Source organism: Papio anubis, chromosome 5 (assembly GCF_008728515.1).
Source record: "Papio anubis isolate 15944 chromosome 5, Panubis1.0, whole genome shotgun sequence".
Classification (NCBI taxonomy): domain Eukaryota; kingdom Metazoa; phylum Chordata; class Mammalia; order Primates; family Cercopithecidae; genus Papio; species Papio anubis.
The window spans coordinates 153,564,736-153,587,406 of record NC_044980.1 but is presented as its reverse complement, the minus strand read 5'-3'; the positions used below and the strand labels follow the sequence as shown (position 1 = coordinate 153,587,406).

Here is a 22,671-nt window from a genome sequence, read left to right as displayed (position 1 = left end):
CCTCCAAACAGATATGCGGATGAATGGAAACCTGTTGTTGCCTGCCCTAATGGCCCCTGAAGGCAGGGGAACAGAAAACCTGGCTTTGGCCATGGACCCTCCAAGACCCCACTGCCAGTGGTTGGCCATCATAGCTCTTTGGGGGAAGGGCCTACATTATGACTTGCATGTCACTCCTTGGGTGTTCAATACATGGCCCTGTAGTTGATTGTTCATAGAGAAATGGCCAGGGAAGGAACCCTTCTCTGGGGGACATACGTACTGTCTGTGTGGCCTATTATGAGCTTCCCTGTGACTTTGGCACAGATACAAGACTCAAAGGAACCATGGGGTGCTGATAAAGTGTGGCACCATCTCCCAGGGCAAAAGCCCTTGGCGTCTGCATTGTTATCCAGAGGTGAAATATTAGACTGTATTTTGCTTGAGGGACATAACTTAACTCTGTTAGTACCTGTGCCTGCTCTGTCATTTCGACCATAGGTTAACATGCTCCAACTGCATTGTGGACTGGGCCCAGACCTTTGCTGAAGTGACCAATGTTTCCAACTGTTGGATCTGCACCACCCTTCCAGGAGCAGTTGCAGATGGCTTGCCTTGGCACAAACATTCAGCATCTGCAGAGAAATGGACATGGCTGGAGACTTTGATTCCCATGGCCGACACCTGGAATGCAACACAGCAAGCTGCAGACAAAGGATGCTGCAAGACCCACGGCATGCCCGGCCCCTGACTGGCCCATAGCATTTATGATGGGAGGGGCTGGCTAGCAGGGAAACAGGTAGTACCCCCGGCCCAGTGCATAGAGCAACACTGGGGTAACACCACTGTGGGGTGGGTACCCAGCACAGCCTGCATAAACATAACACATGTCACCACACTGGAGGTATGGTGGAACATGCGACCCCACCAAGGTCAGGCCCTGATGGATTTTATGGCCCCTGGGAGTTTATGGGTCATTGGGGACACAGGGTGTCCTTACTTACCAACAGACTGGCCTGGACATTGTACCTGAGGTTGGCCTTGCATACCTGGCACTGTTCTCCCTGCTTTGCCCAGATGCCTGCATAACTGGGAGGCACCATGCTCTCAGGTTTTGTGAATGCAAGGAGGCCCCTGGTGGTTCTACACCTTGGAAGTGACTATCGCTGGAGTGGGTGTCATAACTGTAGAAGCAGAAGTTACTGCTTTTGCAGAGCACATCGCTCGGGTTCTGAATCACACCCGAGGGACCCTCCTCCTGTTAATGGATGCGGTTGATCAGATCAGAAAGGTGGTGTTACAAAACTGAATGGCCTTAGACATAGTCACTGCTGCCCAAGGAGGCACCTGTGCCCTTTTAGGAACACAATATTGTTCCTTTATCCCTGACAGTCAGCAGAACACAACAGCAGCCCTTCAAGGGACATTAAGTTTCTAGGGAGCCTTACTGATGACCCCCTGCGGAGATGGAGGGGCATCCCTAGGCTCTGGCCTGTGCTGGACCCTAATATAAATAGCATAACTGGGATCCTAGTAACTGTTGCTCTCTGTATTGTTGTTGTGGGTTATAGATTCAAGGCTCTGCCCTATAGGCATATGTCTCTGCCTGGAGGACACTCTTGGCCTAGGGAGTCTAGGGTAAGGGAGATGGCTGCACTTTAGTCAGGAATAGGCTGAGGCAGCCTTCCAAAGCAGCATAACTCAGTGGGTTTGGAGCACAGGCGCACAACCCTGCACGTTATGTAACCACACCACGTGCGGTGCATTAGGTGATCATACACGTGAGCTCATGCTTTGCTCGGGACCACTATTGTCTATAAAAGGTATAATTACCTTGCTAAAGCTGTACTTATGGCTCACCCCCAGGCTCACTCATGTCCACACTCACTCGCACTTAGAGAGTAAAGCCATGTTAAAACTGTCTACGATTCCTTGAGTGTTTCTCCAGCTACCCGCCACTCACCCCACCAACTCCCCTTGGACCCCAGTTAGAACTTGACACCACCCCTTTCCCTGTAAAAGGAGTGCATTCCTGCCCACTGCTGTGTAGCTTTCCATGTCCCCAGTGGCAGATCCATGCATCCCTGTCCCATCGACTTTCAGCTTTGACCGAAGCAACAAAAGCAGACATGAGAGAGGCCACATCAAAGTAGAAGCTTTAAGAGGCAGGACAATGTCCACAGTACTCCTGGTCTTTCTTTCTGCTATGAGAATAGCATAGCCCATTTAGGAAGCTGTTCCTTCAGCTTGAGTTCCTGAATGGGAAACTGCTGCTTCAATCAATGCATAGCCTCCCTTTAATAAACCTTGTAGTAGAAATTTCTGAGATTTGGAGATCATTTGTTACTACAATACTGACCACTACACAGGGTGCATGGCGTTTCTCTGCCTGGAACAATCTGATGACAACCTCACTCCTTCGCATTGTTAACTCCATCCCAGTTCTAATCTGACTCTTTGACCTGGACAAATCTCTTCACATGCTTTCCCAGCCCTGGGTGTCTTTCCTCCTTAGCATTTATGCCAGCTGTCATTTCACCACTTGTATGTGATTATTCAATCAGTATCTGCCATGGTGTAAACTCCTAGAGTCAGCACTTTGCCCAAAACCACACAGCTGAAAGCTGGTGGAGCCAAGGACTTGAATTCCAGCAGTCTGGTACCAAATTCTGTATTTGTAACAACTGGACTAGGCTGCTATTAATTTCATCTGATGAATGGTACCGTCAGAGACCAGGTGATAAGTACTGGGAAAAAAAATTGTGATCTGCACAGGTGACTCAAGGAAACATTTTTTAGTTTCTTTACTATATACACAAAATCACCTGAGCTTCCAATGAGACGTGGATGAGCAGCCTCAAGACAGCATGTCTTCTTGGGTAAATATAGATTTAAGGGTAGGTTTCCCTACTCTCATTAGTGCCCTCCACCCAATTCACTAGTAACACAAAGCAAATTATAGTAACAACAACAGCATCAACACCTTGGGTCCTCTTCACACCCTTTGCTGTGCCTAGCAAGATGCCCTGTACATATTAAGTGCTTAATCAATGTGATTTGAATCAAATGGATCCTGTAGTCTTTATCTTATGATTAAATGCGTGACATAAACAAACGGTCATATGAGACCTAATTGCCCATATAGTAACTCCACTTAGTGGGGCAGGTGGGATGTGAGAATCTCATCCTAAAACTGAATGTGACTCTAGAAATTAGGAACCTGAACACAGACTGCCTCAGCCATAGAGCAGGGAGAGGATGAGTGTGGGGCCCACACACCTGGGTTCTTCTCCAAACGTAGAGAGCCTGGGAAGGGCCTGGGATGGGGAAATTGGTTTTGGAACAGGTGATCTTGAGGGGCCTGCAGATCTCCTGGAGGTGACGAGGTGTGAGGCCTGGGCCTCGGGTGGAGAAAGGGCAGGCCTAGGGCTCAGTGTCAGTGCTGGTGTAATAACAGTTTAATGACATCATTTCTAAGGCCTCTTATAGCTGGAATATCTTTGAGGCCAAGGCTCTCTCCTCTGACAAAGCTCATTTGTGAGTTAAAGGGAGGAGGGAGAAGCTGGAGTCAGCTGCAGAATTCCTGAGGGGAGGGTAGAAGAGTGAGTTGGAAACAATGTGAAATAGCTGGTTCCCAACTCAGCTGGTAATAAAGAATTTAGGTCTATTCTCAGGCAGCAGTTCTTCAAGTATACAGGTGCAAGACAATCCAAATCAGAATCACCCCAAAGAATTTTTTTTTAAAATATGAATTCTTGGGCCCTTTTGGAATTGAGAATTGTGTGCAGAAATCTGTATTTTTCATATTCCAGATAAGACTTATGAATCCTAAAATCTGGCAATTTCTGGAAGAAAGTAATACTAACTTGCCTGGTAGGGAAATAAAATCCCAAATCTTTAGATTTGGTATCTGAATAAGTGTTCTTTTTCAAGGATATTTAAGTTACCTTTAAGACCACCTGTGGATTCAATGGAACAGTTTTTAATTGGGGTGACTAATTGTTTTTTAATAACAGACGTGCCGTACATTGCTAAACTTTCCTTGCTGATTTCCCTGACACGACACAGAGGAAAAAATAGAATCTCTTTACTTCTTGTGAGCAAATTTCAACCTGTTGCTCAACTTCTCTCTGCTGAGAATAAGGGTAGATGCGGCATCATCCTGAGAAAAGCTTGCGACCTTGAGGTACTGGTGCAATACGGCCAAATCTCTAGCACCAAAGACAGAGCCAACTTGGTGTGTATTAAAGCCATTTCATGCAGCAGCTAAGCAGAGACCCCATCTCCTGATACCTGGTCTTCATATTTCTATAGCTTTTTAATCAAACACTAGAAAACAGGTACTCTTCATCTTTTTGATAGCAGGGCCAAAGTCCCAAGTTCTGGCTCTAATTAACCCAGGTGCTCTCTCAAAATCAATTGTGTGGCCATAGCTGGGCTGGTGGAGACCAGGGCTAGCCACCCACCAGCTAGGAGCAGTACACAGGCAGTCTCTCTGGGGTGCCTGAGCTAGTTAGGCCAGTCCTGCCAGAAGCCAAGGGAGGAGGGTGGAGATGCAGGGCTTGGAATAGGAGCCTAGAGTGGATAAGGAGGGTGGGGCTAAGTAGGTTTCTGTAGCAGCCCCAGAGAGGAGGAAATTGGGGTGGAGGAATCGTGTTCAGGCGTGTGACACTGAAGGCTGGGCTTCTATATGGGTGGGGACCACCTGCTCCAGCCACCCATGAGAAGGAGGTTCTCTGGCAGTCGCTCCCCTTTGATGGGATATCTGGGGGTGTAAGCAGCTCAGTCTTTCTCCCTAGTGTCCCACCAGAATAAAAATGCCCAAGGAGTGCCAACCCTCCTTGTCAGCTATGGAGTTTACACCAAGGAGGTAGGAGGTAAGCGTCTTGTTAGATTCTAAGGCTGGGGGGTGGTCTTGTCTTCTCAGTTCTCCCCACCAGTTGCTGGCCTGGGGCAGGGATGCTACTTCAAAGGGAGCTTCTGAGGCTGTCCTTCTCCTTAGTACTCTGGGTGCTGGGGCTGCAAACTGTGTTCATCCTCAGCCACCAGCAGCAACAGGATCCCAGGGACCCACAATCCTCTATCTATTTGGAAAGCTCTTTGCCCAGGGCATACAGGTGACTGTGTTATGAGGGCTGTTGCAGATGGTAATGGTGATAGCTCTGTGTGGTCGTGGTACCTTTCACATGCCAATGAGCAGAGCGCCCTTGCAGGGAACCTCTACCTTAGCTATTGACTGCTTGGAAATGAGTTGCCTGTCTGGATAGTCTATAACATATAGCCATTGGGCACTACATGTACTATTTCAAGGCCTCTTCCCAAAAGGTTACAAAATCACTATGCAAAGAAATGTGTGTTGGGAAGAGATGGAGAATTTGGTGCCTAATGAAAATCATAATGGTGAGAGCTTATTAATGGCTCTATGATTTGCAAAGCATGACTGAGAAGCACTTTATATAGTATTACAAGCCCATGCAGCAGGTGTTATCTATCATTACTGATGAGGATGGTGAGACTCAGAGAAGTTAACTGAACCAACCAGGGTTTACTGATCCCAGAACCCATGCGCTTGACTTCAGTTGATGAGGCCATATTTGACCAAGAGTCTTCCAGTTTCAGCAAAGTGTACCGGGCTGGTGAGGAACTACTTGGGTTTGTAAATAGCCTTTGTCCAGACAGAACAGAGGTGACTGCCCCAATCCCCAGTGCCCATGCTCAATAACTAATTCAAAGCTTGGTTTCCTCTGAGACCTCAATGGCCCGGTCTTGTGGGCTTGGAGACTGTTAAGAGTACCTGTCAAAAATATGTAACCCATGGCCCGTGCCATTAAGAATACAGGGACTGTGCAGCTCAGGGGTGAAGCTAATCCTTGAAGCTCTGGAGCAGTCAATAAAAAAGGGAAGGAAATGTGTTTGAGAAAGAAGAGCTGGACACTGAGCCAGTCTCACCTCCAAAGCATAGTTCACTGGACTTATGACTCTAAACCTGGCCCTCTCCCCACCCTCACCTAATATCAGGTCCGCCAACCTATGGTGAGCCAGCAGCCCTGGCTGTTGCTGTCCGTTTCCTTCTCAGGACCTCGGCACTCGGTCTTCCCTCTGCCTGGAACACTCATTCCTTGGCTTTTCCCAATATTAGCTTCCTATTTTTAATCAGGTCTTGGCTCAAAGGCCATCTCTTCACAGAGAGCTTCCCAGATCACAGCATCCAAGATACTTCCCCCACTTCCTCTCCCTGTTATTTTCATAATGCCTGTCACAACTGAGAGTCTGTCTTCCCATTTATTTTTTAACACTCCACTTAGCATAAAAGTCCCATGAGTGTAGAGACCTTTCATGTCTTCTACCTCCTAGACACTGTGTCCGCTGGGCTTGGCAGAGTTTCTAATAATAGCAGGGCCTTGGCTAATGCTTGTTGAGTCAATGAGTAATTGAAGGGAACAGGAGATATCATGGCCACCAGTTTACCTCTTTCTCATTCGATAACTCTGCTCAATCCACCTCAGGAAGGTAAATATCTTGGTCTAAAAACAAAAGTAAAGAACACCTGGATTTTTAAGTGCTCAGGGAGCAGCTGATTTCATTCTTGAGGTAAGATAAAAAGGCTAAATGGCATCACATGGATTTAGTCCCCTGCAGAACAGTAAGGTGTGGTAAGACTGGCTCTGCTCACCAGTCTTGAAAAGCGACAACATTTATGACTCACCCCAGCTTGTCCTTCTAGACAGCAGGTATGGTATTGATCTTAATGATGTGGGGGTACTTGTCATGCCAATACAATTTGAGAAAGCTGAAAGTGCACCTTTTTGTCCTGCTTTATCAAGCCACCCACTTAAATTTCCAGTGCACTTTGCTCACGTATCTCTTTCTGTTTTGGGTGTCATTCATTTTTAAGATGGGAAGAGAGCTACATTTGGAATCCCCCATTCCAAATGTGTGTTGAAACACATACAACATGTTTCTATGAGCTGTACTCCTCTCTGCAATTGTGGGCAAGTCACTTAGTGCCTGCATTTCTTATGTTTTTCCCTCTGTAAAATGGAATAATAACTACTGTCCTCTATGGCATGTGAGGTGGTTGTGAGATGCACAGGTAATGTTAGCCCTTTGCAAAGCACTAAGTGTGACAGTGATGTAGAAAACAGCACAATACAGCTCTTGCTCAAAATCACACAGCTCCACAAGCCATGGGGAGCAGGGAATACACAGGAAGGTGTGTTTGATTTGGAGAATTTCACTTGCAGAAAATCCACAGTTCCAAAAGAAATCTATCAGAGGAAGCGACTTCTAGGCAGGATTTCTTTTTCCAGGCAACTACCTTAAGAATCAACTTACACGCTTTAATTAACACCCAGCCTATTTGCTTTGCAGAGAGAAGTATTTGAATCCAGCCTAGTGATGCTTCCTCCTTGGCAACCACACGGCGTTTGGCAGTATTTCACATGCTGGTGGTTTTTATGGGTCCCTTATTGCACTTATGTGTTCTTCATTGTAATGGGTGTTAAGCGTTTCTGGCGTCAGCCCCAGCCCTGTCCCTGTTTGATTTAAGAGACATCTGATTTTATATCTGATCCTCAGGTTGGCTCCTGTGATCTTGTTTTTAAGTCGCTCCTTATCTTGTTCTATTTCCCTGTGCTATTCTTCATTTGCAGATTTTAGGAAATGCCTCTTTGAGAGAATAAATTTTTGAATTAGGAGCCAAGTCAGAGTCCTAACAATTTTCTGGGGAGCTAGGGGCCCATAAGCAATGTTGTATTATGAAAAGGGAATTACGTTTCTGAAGACCCAGGCTTGAAGCCTGGCCACAATTACCAGGAATTCTTTTCCTACTCCTTGTGCCACGATGGAGATAATAGCAATATTGGCACTGAACTTTCATTGAGAATTTACTAAGTCCTAAGAGTCTTCCTTGGATGATCTCATGTAGATTATCCAATGCCTACTATCCTGTCTACTATCAGTTTTTGGAAATTGAAAATGTGAGATTTAAAAGTTCTAAGCTCACCAGGTGTGGTAAATGATAGAACCCAGATTAGAATGCACACTGGTTGATTCGGAGCACGTGCTCTTATCCACCAGGTGCAATGCCTTCTACTGGGCTATATTACCTGGCAATCCTTGTGGAGACATCAGTTGACATTACCAGGCATCTGCTTTTCACAGGATGTCATCTGATGAGATGAGGCCTATGAAGCTACTTGGAAACTGTGCACTTTTATTCACCATTGTCCACTTGACTTGTTTACCAAGATTTAGGAAGAATGTTCCAGAAGGACTCCTATTTTCCTACTTTTGTGGCCTTTAAAGAAAATGACAGATATTTTCATAAAGAAAAAAAAAAAAAAATGATGCAACTTACCAAAGGAGAACATGAAATCAGTCCTAACTTAGAGTATACATTGTTTATAAGGCTGAAACCAAACTGTTTTAAATTCTTTAGGAGAATTTGCAGCTACTATATCCCATGCTAGGAACTAATAACACAAGCATGATAGTCAAAATGTATTTACTACTTCATATCTGCCACTGATAGAGGCATTTCTCTCATATGCAAGAGGCAGTTTATCATAGTGGCTAAGGGTGTGGGTCATGGCTTACAGTGGCTGGCACTGCCAGTTGCTAGCTGTGTGACCTTGGGCAATTTTCCCAACCACTCTTTGATTCCCTGTCTATAAACGGGGATGATAATAAACTCATCCCCTGGGGTTGTTGTGAGAGTTATACAAATCAGTACACATGACGAGCTTAAATAGTGATTGGTCCATAATGAACTTCAAAAGTTTGCTGCTGCCACTACTTTTCCCTCAACCCTTTTATGAGATAGGTCCTACCATGCCCATCTTGTAAGTGTAAGGAACTAAGGAATAATAGGCAGGCCATATGGCCAGAATTAGGATTAGAACTTTGAACTGTTATAACCCACAACCTTCCTTCTTCAATGTCATATTTTAATAAACTTTCAAGGAAACACAAATTCCACTGGGAATTCAGTTTGCCAGAGGTTTATACTCAAGATCCAATATACTTTCTAGGTAATTATTGGTGTCCTGTCATCTTTAGCCTGGTAAGTGAAGTGTCTTGTTGCAAATGACTTCAGTTGTGTCTCTAGGATTTCGCCAGATTGGCCAGAACTTTCTCCTCTCTTCAGGATTCTCTGTGGGCAGGCAACCACACCAGCCTCAGGTGATAAGTTTGCTTACTGAAAGCAATCAATGGAGCTACTGTTCCCTAAGACAGAGCTCTGGACCTGGTCATTTCGAGGGCCTCTTTCAGTTCTGTGATAGGATTGCCCTATGCTGGCTTGTATCTGTTGACATAAAATTTCTTGAATTAGAATGTTAGGATAAGAGACGAGAAGAAATTGTTTCAAGGGCTGTGCTGGGCTGGTCAAACACAACTACTATTTCTCATGTCCTTTAGCCATGATAGCCAGATGGATATTAGAGTTATTTTACTGGATCATTCTCCAACTGGGTAGGCCCTGGCTTCTGCTACAATCCCAGCACACGATCACTGCACCATGACCCCAATAAAGCAGTCATCCTTCTGCTATCTGCACCAAACACGCAAGACTCTCAGGTGTTCCCCATGTAATAACAGCAGTTAATAATTAATACCTTTTATTGGGTATTTACTGTGTGTAAGTTTAATTAGTTCATATAATTCTAACACAGCAACACTCTAAAGTAGATTCCAGTATTATCCTCATTATTTTAAGGAAGAGGAAACTGAAACTTAAGGAGCACACAAAGTTGGCCACAGGTACCCAGCTGAAGGTGGCAACACCAAGGCCTAACCCCAACCCTGTGTGATTAAACACACGCCCTTCAACTCTGCTCAACTGCTCCAAACTCCTATTGCCTGAGTGGGGCTTAGAGAGGTAGTTTGATAACACATTACAGATTAGCCTTGAAAAACCTGTTCTGCTGGCAAGGGATGGAGACAAACCTGCCTCACTTGTCTTCCTGAGTCCTTGCAGCCCTGGCCTAGCTGGTGGAGCCTATTTTTCTTTTGCCTAATTTTATTCAGACATGGTTGAGCTGCTTAACTACTCAGCTTGGTTTTCCCAGACAACCCTTTCATGAAGGGAATGTCCCCATAGGTAAACATGAGGTCAGTGTTAGTCTCTCCAAAGCACCTCAGCCCCATCCTTCTGAACACCAATCCTGTTGCATTTTTCCAGTTTCTCTTTCCTTTCTTGTTCTCTGGTCAGCCCGGTTTAATAGTAAGTAGGACTTGATCACAGATCATAAAGTGTATTTTCAGTGCTATGAGATAATTTAAGTAACTGGCTTCTTGGCTTGAAGACTAGCATGTATAGCCTGTCATTTATAAACACAGACAAAATGGTGGTCCCATTGTGGCTGTACGTCAAGAAAATCCTGTTTGTTCCTCATAAGTGGTGTTTATGCAAGCTGGCTGTTAACAGGAAGGTGTGTAAAATCAGAAAAATCTAGTTAAAGCTTGGACATCATCCCCTTTAATGCCTGTGTGATCATGAACAAATGTATTTTCCACAGTTGCATAATACTACATTTATTTCGGTCAGCTCTGCACACATTTATGATAACACTTTCACAGCGTCCTGGGCACTGTGCTGCTTCCTGTATGTATACCTTTTCACTTAACCTCCCACCTAATGAGGTAAATACCGTCATCATCATTTACAGATTAGAAAACTAAGGTTGGTAAGGTTAAGTGCCTATTAAATGGCAGAGCTGGAATTCGAAACCAGTTATTTAGATGTCAGAATCCATTCTCCAGGCCAATGTCATGTACTGGGGGATGATTTGATGTTAAATTCTTCCTCTTCCACCACAAGATCATGCACAAGTGTTTCTCATGTGCACAGTCTCCTTTTGAAGCTAATACCGGGGATGCATTTTCAAGCCTTGTCAAGCTGCCCTGCTCTTTCTTGCTTGCCAGCCTTCCGATCGATGGCAGGCGCAGCTTCTGTCTCATGCCCTGGCCACAGCTCATTTTCTCTTCTGCTCTATTCTCCACATCACAGAAAGACACTTCATCGATGAGTGTAAACCTTTTTTCTTTACTAATAATTAAAAGGTCTTCCAAACAAATACTTGTGCTTACCTCTGAAAATAAAACCATCCTATTTCCTTCATCTGCAGGGCAGAAAACTCAGGGGATACTATTGCATTTCAGGACCCTCAGAGAAAAAGCAGGGGCTATATGTGGGGCCAGTTGAATGGGCCTTTGATCAGGAGCTTGGAGGAGTCCCATTAGGATGTAAGCCTGAGAGTGCAAGGATCTTCTCCATCTTGTGTGTCACTGTCCCCAACACCCAGAGCAGCTTCCAAGTACATAGGAGCTGCTCAAAGATATATTCACTGAATCAGTATGTCAGCTTCTAAGACAAGTGTGTGTCTATTGCAGATTTGTTTTTCAGATTGGTTTTTGTTTGGTTTGCTTAGGAGTAAAAATAAGGGAGAAGGTTAAGTACTGGGTTATTGGAATTCTTTGTAGACACATTGTCTTCTATCGACATCTCAGTGTTTCTCTGCCTACTTAGTCTGGGTAGTCACAGGTGAAAATTTGGCCAGGTGGCATCGGACCTGCCTTTTTGCCCACATCCTCCTCCATTCTTTACTTCCTTTTCAGTGAATCGTCTGAAACTATAATATTTCTGTTTACTGAGCACTAACAACATGCCAGGTCCAGTGCTAAACACCTCCATATATTACTACCTTTAATCTTTACAATATCTTCACCTCTGCATTTTGCACATGAAGAAAACTGGTGCTTGGAGAGGTAAAACTGACTTGTTAAAGACACACAACGAGTTGGTGGTAATCTCAGACCTCAGTGCCAGGTCTGTGGACTCCCAATTCTGAGCCCTTTGTCTGGTCTACACAGTGAATCTACCTCTTCCCTTCAGCTAAGGTCTGCTATGAAGCTTTTCATATGAGACAGATGCTGATCCTTCTCTGACTTTTCTCAAGCCAGACACCCACCCACATGAAAAGATGTCATTTTCTAGAAGGGACATTCCTTAATGTCACCTACCGTTAAATGCCTGGGGTCGTGTTCCCCATCTCTATCAGAGAACACAAAATCCTGTAAGAGGCCTGGGCCTTAATTCTTGTTTGCCATTCTGTTAAGGATGAGAAAAGAGGAACTGCTTTGTGGTCTGAAAACAACTCTAGCACTTAGAAAAGGCTACTTGTGGGTATAAGACACGAGGCCCAAAAGGGAAGCCATCTTTGCTCTCCCATGAGTGAAGGTAAAGGTCATTTGGGCACACAGCAGGGAGCCAAGGGAATGTCCTGTGCTCGAGTCCTTCATGTTCAACTTTCACATCTTGTGGCACAACCAGGTGCAGTCTTCACTGATACTTATAAGACATTGTCATTTCAATGGAACTTAGGTTTGTTTAAAAGGAAGACTACTTTAAAGGGACAATGAGTGTATCTTATCACAAACAGAATGACTATAAAATTAAACACAGAGCAACATGTGTAAACTCTAGCCAGACATTGCCGAAAGCTCTGGTTCCAAGACCTGTAAAAGGAGAGTTGAATATAAACTAGCCCTGTTTTTTGAGTGTAAAGTTTCAGATCGGGAAGATAGTCATTCTGGAGATGGATAGTAGGGATGGTTGTACAATATTGTGAATGTGTTTAATGCCACTGAACTGTACACTTAAAAATGGTTAAACTGGTAAAAGTTATGTATATTTTACCACAATAAAAAAGAATGAGGCAGTTCTTTACAATTATGAAACAACCTTTAAGATACATTCAGTAAAAAAAAGAAGCAAAATGCTGAATAGAAAGCTGCTGTTTGTATAAATGTACATTTATACACATGTACATGTGTATAAATGTACAAAGGTTATATACACATGTACATTTATGGTTGTATATGCAAGGATCCCTCTGGAAGAATGACAATATTTTATCCTGTCAAGGAAATGAGCTTCTAGTATCTGGGACCATAGCAGGCAAGGTGGGGAAAGGGGTGTCTTATCTTTGTTCACTGCTTACTATTTGATTTGTGTTGCATGTATAACTCATTATAATTAATAATAATTTATTAAACCTTTAAAAAGAGAGAAAAAAGACTAGCACCAAACTGAGACTGTATCCTTAAAACCGTGGTTCTCAACCTTGGCCACGCCCTAGACTCCAGCTGTTCAAAGTGAGGTCCCCTGACCGGCATTGACCTCACCTGGAAGCTTGTTAGAAATGCAGAATCTCAAGCCCCACCAAGGTTTTTAGAGTCAGAATCTGCATTTTGCCAAGCTCTCCAAAAGGTTTGCATGACATTAAAGTGAGCAGCACTGCAGGGGACTAAATAATCAGCATCTCTGAGGTGTGGCTTGAGCCTAGGAGTTTGTGAAAGTTCCCCAGGTGATTGCAAAGGGCAAGTGTTGTTGCAAAACACTGACTTATGTAGTTGGGAACATTAAAGTAGTTAAACAGGACCCATTTGTTACTATGCGATTCAGTTCTCAACGTAAGTTCCATGTGCTTCTTCAAAGATCCTTGCATGTCCCATGCTTGAGAGCACTGCCCAGAATGACCATGTCAGAGCTCATGAATGCTGAGAACATAGAAATGCAATACTGAGGCCGGGCGCGGTGGCTCAAGCCTGTAATCCCAGCACTTTGGGAGGCCGAGACGGGCGGATCACGAGGTCAGGAGATCGAGACCATCCTGGCTAACACGGTGAAACCCCGTCTCTACTAAAAAATACAAAAAAGAAAAAAAAAACTAGCCGGGCGCGGTGGCGGGCGCCTGTAGTCCCAGCTACTTGGGAGGCTGAGGCAGGAGAATGGCGTGAACCCGGGAGGCGGAGCTTGCAGTGAGCTGAGATCCGGCCACTGCACTCCAGCCTGGGCGGCAGAGCGAGACTCCGTCTCAAAAAAAAAAAAAAAAGAAAGAAATGCAATACTGAGATTCTTCTAAGCTTGGTGGGAAAGATGCTCTTATTTAATAGCTTTGAGCCCATTTCTTCCTTATATAAAATAAGTTTCACTCTACACCAAAACATGCACCTTATTAAGCCCTTTTTTATCCAGCAATTGAGCAAAATGTCAGAGTAATGGCAAAATCAACTTTGGAGTTAGAAAGATGGATTCAAATTCTTCTTTGAGCAGCTTCTACCCACCCCGTAGGGCTGTCATGAGGTCAGAGATGTTCAATCTACTGTAAGTGCTTGACCAGTATTCAGTGTCCACTCTCCCTGCCATTGCCACCCACAGGTGTCCTGAGCCCCTCTCACTGCCACTGTCTCTTCATATTTGCTTATTTTGCTTTGAGCATCTCAGGTACAGAGGACAATTTTCACATTGCAGCTAAAGCCTAGGAACTTGAGTTCCACCTCCCCTGTTTCTTGACAAATGGAAAAACTTTGCTGTCTCTTACCAAATTATCTGACACATTTCTAAAATATAACTGAAACCTCATTACATGGATGAACAGCTTTCCATCGGCTCATTCCTAGCTCTGATATTAATAGAATTGTTGCCAAGACATCGCAGTCGGCCTCAGAGGCAGTCAGGAAGGCGCCGTCGTTAGCGACCCGAGATGGCTGCAATTGTAAAGAGAGCTAATGGAAGCTACTGGGATTTCTGCATGGGTAGATGCCACTGTAGAGTGGATTCCCTGGTTCCCTTCCATTGACATGACAGATCAGTCAGCAGAGAGGGGCTGGGTGTCTAATCAGAGAATAGATATCCTCCTTCCACAGCAACCAGAATCATCTTTCCAAAATGCAAATGTGAACATGTTTAAAACTCTGCTTAAAATCCTCTAAGAGCTTCTCACTGCTATGAAAATGAGTACCAACATTCTTAATAGGGTCTACAAAGGTTGGCTGCTAGCTACTCCTCCCAGTCATCTCCCCAAATCCCATTTGTTTGATTATTGGGTTGTCCTTCCCACTGGATTGAGTACTTGCTTTGTGTGAGTCCTGATTCCAAGACTATGGGCCAAGTCTGATTTTGCACAGTATCATAGCCTTAGGGCCTAGTACAAAGCAGATGCCCAATAAATATTCATGGACAGAATAAATGTGTACAGGGATGTCATGCAAGGGTTTCCTGCCTAATCTTCCACTCCCTGCTTTGTAGTGTGCTTCATAGAAACACCAAAATGCTGGTAGCTGCCTATACTGGTACTAGGTCATTTTCTACCTCTAAGCTATCACTTACGTTTTGCCTCCTTGCCTAAGATGGTCATCTTATGCCTCTCTCCCTTTGCCTAGGAAATCTTCCTCTGAGCGAGGTTTATCTACTCCATAAATTTCCCTTGGCTGGTGGACCTTCCGGGATGTTATGGACCTCCCTTTTGTCCCTATTATTCTCCAACCTAATCTCTCTTCACTTAACTGTTCCATCGTTTGTGTCTGCCTCTCCAACATCCTAAGGAAAGGGAAATGAGAAAATGTGAAGTATGTAGTATGGAAAGTGCTAAGTAAGTAGGATTTATGTGTGTGTGCATGTATGTGTATGATGTGTCACATGGGTATTTCATGGTATGTTGTGGGAAGTCAGGGACCCCTATCGGAGGGACCAGCTGAAGCCGTGGCAGAAAAACATAAATTGTGAAGATTTCATGGGCATTTATTAGTTCCCCAAATTAATACTTTTATAATTTCTCATGCCTGTCTTTACTGCAGTCTCTGAACATAAATTGTGAAGATTTCATGGACACTTATCACTTCCCCAGTCAATATCCTTGTGATTTCCTATGCCCATCTTTAATCTCTTAATCCCATCATCATCTTCGTAAGATGAGGAGGATGAATGTCGCCTCAGGACCCTGTGATGATTGTGTCAACTGCACAAATTGTTTATAGAGCATGTGTGTTTGAACAATATGAAATCTGGGCATCTTGAAAAAAGAACAGGATAACAGCGATGTTTAGGGAACACCGGAGATAAGACTTCTGGCCACTGGGGAGCCGGACGGAACAGAGCCATATTTCTCCTCTTTCAAAAGCAAATAGGAGAAATATCGCTGAATTATTTTTCTCAGTAAGGAACATCCCTGAGAAAGAGAATGCACCCTGCAGGTAGGTTTATAGATAGCCCCTTTAAGGCGTGCCATCTTTTATGGTCAAAGCCGAAGGGATGAAATAAGCCCCGGTCTCCTGTAGTGCTCCCAGGCTTATTAGGACGAGGAAAATTCCTGCCTAATAAATTTTGGTCAGACAGGGTCTGCTCTCAAACCCTGTTTCCTGATAAGATGTTATCAATGACAATGCATGCCCGAAACTTCATTAGCAATTTTAATTTCCCCCCATCTGGTCGTCCTGTGATCTCACCCTGCCTCCACTTGCTTTGTGATATTTTATTACCTTGTGAAGTATGTGATCTCTGTGACCCACACCCTATTCGTGCACTCCCTCCCCTTTTGAAAATTGCTGATAAAAATTTGCTGGTTTTGGTTTTATGGTTCAGGGAACATCACAGATCTTGCCGACTTGTGATATCTCCCCCCCGACACCTAGCTTTAAATTTCTCCCTCTTGTGCTCTTTCCCTTTATTTCTCAAACTGGCTGAGACACCTAGGAAATAGAAAAGAACCCATGTAACTATCGGGAGCGGGTTCTCCTGACAATGGTGAATATCATGAAGTGGTCTACCTAGCCTCAAGGCTTTTATACTTGCTGTTCTCTCCATTCAGATGCTCTTCCTACCTCTCCTGCTGCTTATTTCATCAACCCCTCAGAGCTCAGATCAATTCTATGACTGCCACACGGAAGCCTTCTCTGCCTATGCTCATAGACTCAATCAAGCCCCCAGGTTATGTGTTCTTCTAGCTCAGTAGTTTATTACCACTTTTTGATGTAGTTTATTACCACTTCTAATTATAACCAGTATACTCATTTGGTTTAAGTTTGCCTCCCCCTTTATGCTGAAGGCTTCATGGGGACCTGTTCTATCTCCACTTTCACTTAGCACCTAACATAGTGCCGGGTACCCCATAGGTGCTCACTGACAATGAATAGTTGATCATCTGCATCCCTATTAGGGCCCTGAGTGTGACAAGGGAGAGTGGGGAGAGCAGACAGGATGAGAACATGCAGCTCTCCTTCCTCACTGTGGTCCTGTGAGGGTGTTCCTCAGCTGGCTGTGCAGAAAAACTTTGAGCAGCCCTTTAGCATCTCAGGGACTTGCCTGGAAGTGCTGTGGCTGCTGGTCCCCCTGCTCCACAGTGTTCCGTTCCCTGCTTAAATCAGGTCACAGCTTCCCGAAAGCTTATTCCTTGGAACACTCAGCCAGATGCAGCTGACAACTGCTGAGGCAGCAAAGGACCATGACAGCAAACCTGGAAGGGAGGGTAGATGGCAGGAAGGCCAGCAGAGTTGTGGCTTGTAAATAGGTCTGACATCCCCAGACATGTTCTGTCTGCAAGAATATGTCTCACCTGAGTCTGGGGGCCTGCAGAGTGAAAGCTGCTGTCTTCCTTCTCCATCCAAGCTGGCCTAATCAAAGCACACAAATGCTGTGATTTGACTTGTGGATTGTAAAGATCTTCTAGGTGATCAATGCTCTCACTGCCATCCTAATCCCACTACTTGTAGCCAAATATTTTTCTGCCATTGACATTGACAGGATATTGTGGTTCCTGACATTGCCAAACCACCCCAAAGCTTTTGTTCCATTTGCCCCATCCTAGAAAGCCTTCTGGTGTCTGTTCCCAGACTGTTTATGGTTAGAGGTGTTTAAACATCCAGGTAGCCCAGGGAAAGGCTTGAAAGACATGTAACTGTGTCCTTGTCTGATAACAGTCCCTCCCAAATGAACGGGTGGTGGCCTGGTTACAGTAATGAGATCACATACACACACACACACACACACACAAAGGTACGCTAGAGTCAGGAGCATGGGTCCCACAACTCAGCTTCACCTCTGATGTGCTGTGTGTCTCCTGCTACCTGTTCTCTGTGCCTCCTTTGCCCCTTATAAGACAAAAGGATAGGCAGGAGGAGATAAGTGGCTTTCACATGATGTCCTCTGGAGGTGTAAGGTAGAAGAGATGATTTAGAGCTACCATGGTGGGCAAAGGGGCAAAATGCTGAGACATTCATCCCCCCCACTCACCCCTACATCTTACATACCTTTGCACACACACACACTTGCACGTATACTCAGAACACAGCACATGCTCTCCTGATCTCTCTTCTCAGAGAAGCTTTCATCTGCGTTCTATAACGGCATGCTGCAAACAACACATGACACTGTAGATGGAAAGAGAATAGAGTCCAAAGGAATGTGATAAGGCTTAGAAGCCACTGAACTAGATACTTTCTTAACTATGCCAGCCCCTTGAGCCTCAGTCGTAATCAGAGGAAGATGGTCTTCCTCAGGTTATTACAGAGTACCAGAAATGTCATGGTTAAAATGTGGGCTCTATAGCCCAACTGCCTGGATTTAAATCTGGCATCTACGACTTACTCTGTCCCCTTAGGAAAGCTTCTTAACCTCTCTTTTCCTTATCACTAAAATGGAGATAAAGGAGCGCTTACCTCCTAGAGTCATAAGAATTAAAGGAGTTAAATACGCGTGACGCTTAGGACAGTGCTGAACACAATCAGTACTCACAAGTATTAACAGTTGTGATTTCATTGCTTAGCACTATTAAATGGGTGCTTAACACTGGGGAGCCCATGGACCCCAGTAAATCTGTTAGAGCTATGGGCCCTTTCCCTGGGAAGCTATCTACAAAAAAAAAAAAAAAAAAAAAAAAGTCTTTTGCCTTCAATTCAGAGAGCATTTGGTCCAAAGTCTTCAGTAGAAAACAGACCCCAAATAAGAAATTTGCCTAAAATTAATAAAGTACAGGAAAACAAGGGCTAGAGCCCAGGCTTCCTGATTCTCAGCCTTGTGTACTTTTCAGCACATACATCCTCAAATCCAGACATGATAAGGTGGTCACATAGACTTGGATTCCATAGCTGCACTAATTGTGTGACTTGGGCAAATTTCTGAGCCTTAGTTTCCTTATTTGTAGACTAGGGATATACCATAACTCAAGAGTTGTTATAAAGTTCCTACCTCAGTGGGAGCATGGAGGAGGGGAGCCACACCCATCCTACTCCCTGTTTCTATGGTTACAGTAGGGCTGTTCTAGGAAGTGAAGAGTCCACTCTACACAGATGGCAGGCTAAGGGAATGCAAATAATTCAGCGCTGTGTGTCTTTTACAGTATGCTGATATAGAACACAGATGAAAGCTCTGAGAAAGAACAGGAGAGCATGTACTGTGTCTGGGTATACATGCAAGTATATGTATGTGCAAAGGTGTGCGAGATGTAGGGGTGAGTGTGTGGGATGAATGAATGTTTTGCCTCTTTGCCCACCATGGTGGCTCTAAATCATCTCTTCCAAACCCTACAGCTCCAGAGAACATCATGTGAAAGCCACTAATCTATTCCTGCCTGTCTTTTGTCTTATATGGGGCAAATCTCCAGAAGGTGTGATGGTACTAGAAAATAAGTCAGTGGGGTCGGGCGTGGTGGCTCACACCTGGGATCCCAGCACTTTGGGAGGCTGAGGCAGGTGGATCACCTGAGGTCAGGAGTTCAAGACCAGCCTGAACAACATGGTGAAACCCTGTCTCTGCTAAAAATACAAAAATTAGGTGGGCATGGTAGCGGGCACCTGTTATCCCAGCTACTGAGGAGGCTGAGAGAGGAGAATCGCTTGAATCCAGGAGGCAGAGGTTGCAATGAGCCGAGATCACTCCAGCCTGGGTGACAGAGTGAGATCCTGTCTTTAAAAAAAAAAAAAAAAAAAGTCAACGTGCTTCAGAGCCCAGGGAGAAACTATAGGGAGAATACCTCATCCTGTCTTTTTGTGAGTTCTCCTTCCCTAGATATCCAGGGAGGTGACTCCCCTATGGCGCAAACTTCAAACAACTTCCCCACCTTCAAATGTTATTTCATCATATTTTTGAAAAACTTTTAAAGGCATAATTTAATATGATTTGAAAATGGTTTAGTGATTCATTCAAGGAGGGAGTTACTTGTGAGGCTGGCATGAGAACCCAGGACTCCTGATTCTGAATTCAGGGCACTTCCTTTACTATCGCAGGCACTGTGGTCTTTGTAAAATCCCACTTCTAAGCCCCTAAACTGGTCTCCACCTTGTGCTTCTCCAGCCTCAAGTGAACCTTCTTCCAGGCTTTGCGAAATACCTGCCACAAGCCGTGCCCAGAATTATAGTTGTTATGCTGTTTTTCAGGAGAGGCAGGCATCTTCCTAGATCTGAACTCAGAAAGGAATTTTTCTCATGGTCCTTTGAAACGGAGCACTGAGCAACCTCCTCAAACTTTTATTAAAATTGCAGAAAGTCTACCTCCTCCATCTCATGTTGGTAACTTCTTTCCCTGAATATCTGCATAGTTAGTACCTGGGCCTATGATCTTGCCTACCTATAGCCTTCCAGTTTTCATCTATAATCAGCCCTCTACATACGCAGGTTCCACATCCACGAATCAGCCAACCTTGAATTTAAAAATACTCAGGAAGAAAAACGGAAACAATAAAAAATACAATACAGCAAGGACAAATGATACAAAAACAAAACAAAACAAAACAGTAAAACAACTATTTAGATAACATTTGCATCATATCAGATATTACAAGCAATCTAGAGATGATTTATACAAGAGGATATAGGTAGGTTATATTCAAATGCTATACCATTTTATTTCAGAGACTTGGGCATCCACAGATTTTAGTATCTACAGGGAATTGAGGGGCCTAGAACTAATCTCACATGGATGCCGAGGGTTGACTATAGTTGGTTCATGTTTATAGGTACGTAACTCCTCAATTAGACTTACACACTTTCTTTAGAATAGGGTGGTGTTTTATGACCCCTTTGGCATTGGTTCTAACACAGTTCTCGACATAGAAGAAAGCTTAGTTTAACAAATAGTTGTTTACCTATCCATGCAAAGTATAAAGAAGCCTCAATTTTGTTCCATAAATATACATATACATAAACACACACACATGTAGACATATATATTGAAGTGACAACTACTTTGCAATCTACCCTGAATAATTTTACTTTTTCAACCTAACCTGTCAAGCAGTGAACAATTTGGTAATTAACAAATTATGATAAATGATTGTTAATTAAATTTTATGACACATTGAACAAGGGCAATCTACTTTCATATTAGAGAGAACCCAATATTTTTCTTGAATTGCTGCAAATCTCTCAAACAAGATATACATTTATTTAAGCCCCTTCCAAAGGGACCTAGTTTCAGGAATTGCAATTTGCTAAGAGATTGGACTGGGTATTTCCATGGCAAATAATTCCATTTACATTACACCCAGGCCCAGTAACACTGCATGCCCTGAATAACTCATTGCTATCAGTGTGAGGTTTTCAACCCCATAAAAAGTGCAAGAGCATAAAGCATACATAACGGAGACAGAACACTGAGGTTCTTCAAATGCCATCAGCTTTTTTGCCAGCACTTTCTTCTTAGGAGCCTTTAGTCGGAGGGAAATTAGAGAAATGAGTTGCACAACCAAATTAGGATGGGAGATTTGGGCTGAGTAGATAGAGGTGAAGAAGATAATGGATGAACTGGGGATAATGAGCTCAGGGAGGACACCTGTGAATGCAAATACTAGGTATACGATGTTTTTATTTTCCCAAAGCTGGCTCTATGAGGCTGCAGTCCCATAATGAATGCTTCTAGTGCCAGTGTGGCCTCCATGATCCAACAAAATTCTGAAGGAGGAAAGGAAATAATAGAAGCCAGAAGAGAATCTCTCTAGCATCTTACTTTCTCCATCAAATCTTAGCTCCTGGGATATTAGAAGTAGAAGGGCAACAGGGAGCAGCCGGTCCTACTGAGTTTCACAGTGTGGTTCAGTGTTGCTGAGGGCTGCAGAAAGCACAGAGCTGGGACCAGAACTTGAATCTCTTAATTCTCATTCTAGTTTCCATAAAAGAAGAGGAAAGAGCTCTTTCATCTGTTTAGCTACCTGGAGCCCTATTAGAAAGGACTCTTGTTGCCTCATTTAACGAAGTTAGGTGTTTCAATGATATTGGAAAAGGTGTCACAATCTGCAGAATGACTATTACATGAGAAACATCGGGACGCTGCTCTGTAATTGAGTCATGGCCGGCATGTCCTCTTGTCCCATGAGGCCAGTGGCCTCAACACCGTTCTCTCCCTTGCAGTACTGTCTTTTTAAATACCTATTTATCAAAGAAGCAGGGGAACACAACTTCTGAATTATATGAACTCTATTCTTGAGCCTACAGAGAACACAGGGAAGTGTGGCATGCCAGATAGACAGCCCCGCTCAACTATCGACCCAGTGGTAGGAAAAGCACAATTATTTAACATACTTCTTTCTTTCTTTTCCCTTCCCTCCCTCCCTCCCTCCCTCCCTCCCTCCCTTCCTTCCCTCCCTCCCTCCCTTCCTTCCTTCCTTCCTTCCTTCCTTCCTTCCTTCCTTCCTTCCTTCCTTCCTTCTTTCTTTCTTTCCTTCCTTCCTTCCTTCCTTCCTTTCTTTTGAGACAGTGGCTTACTCTGTTGGCCAGGCTGCAGTGCAGTGGCGTGATCTCAGTTCACTGCAACCTCCACCTCCCAGGTTCAAGTGATTTTCTTGTGTCGGACTCCCAAGTAGCTGGGATTACAAGTGTGCACCACCATGTTCTGCTAAGTTGTTGTTGTTGTTTTGTAGA

The 22,671-nt window shown here is 44.1% G+C and overlaps 1 protein-coding gene across 1 annotated transcript in view; it reads left to right on the top strand.

Annotated features, from left to right (window-relative positions):
- The first annotated feature begins 4,307 nt into the window (after positions 1-4,307).
- Positions 4,308-22,671, top strand: part of ATP10B (ATPase phospholipid transporting 10B (putative)) — a 365,220-nt gene continuing 346,856 nt past the window's right edge. The window contains exon 1 of the mRNA XM_031666580.1: positions 4,308-4,856. The gene's annotated coding sequence lies outside the window, so the exon portion shown is untranslated. The remainder of the gene's footprint in view (positions 4,857-22,671) is intronic.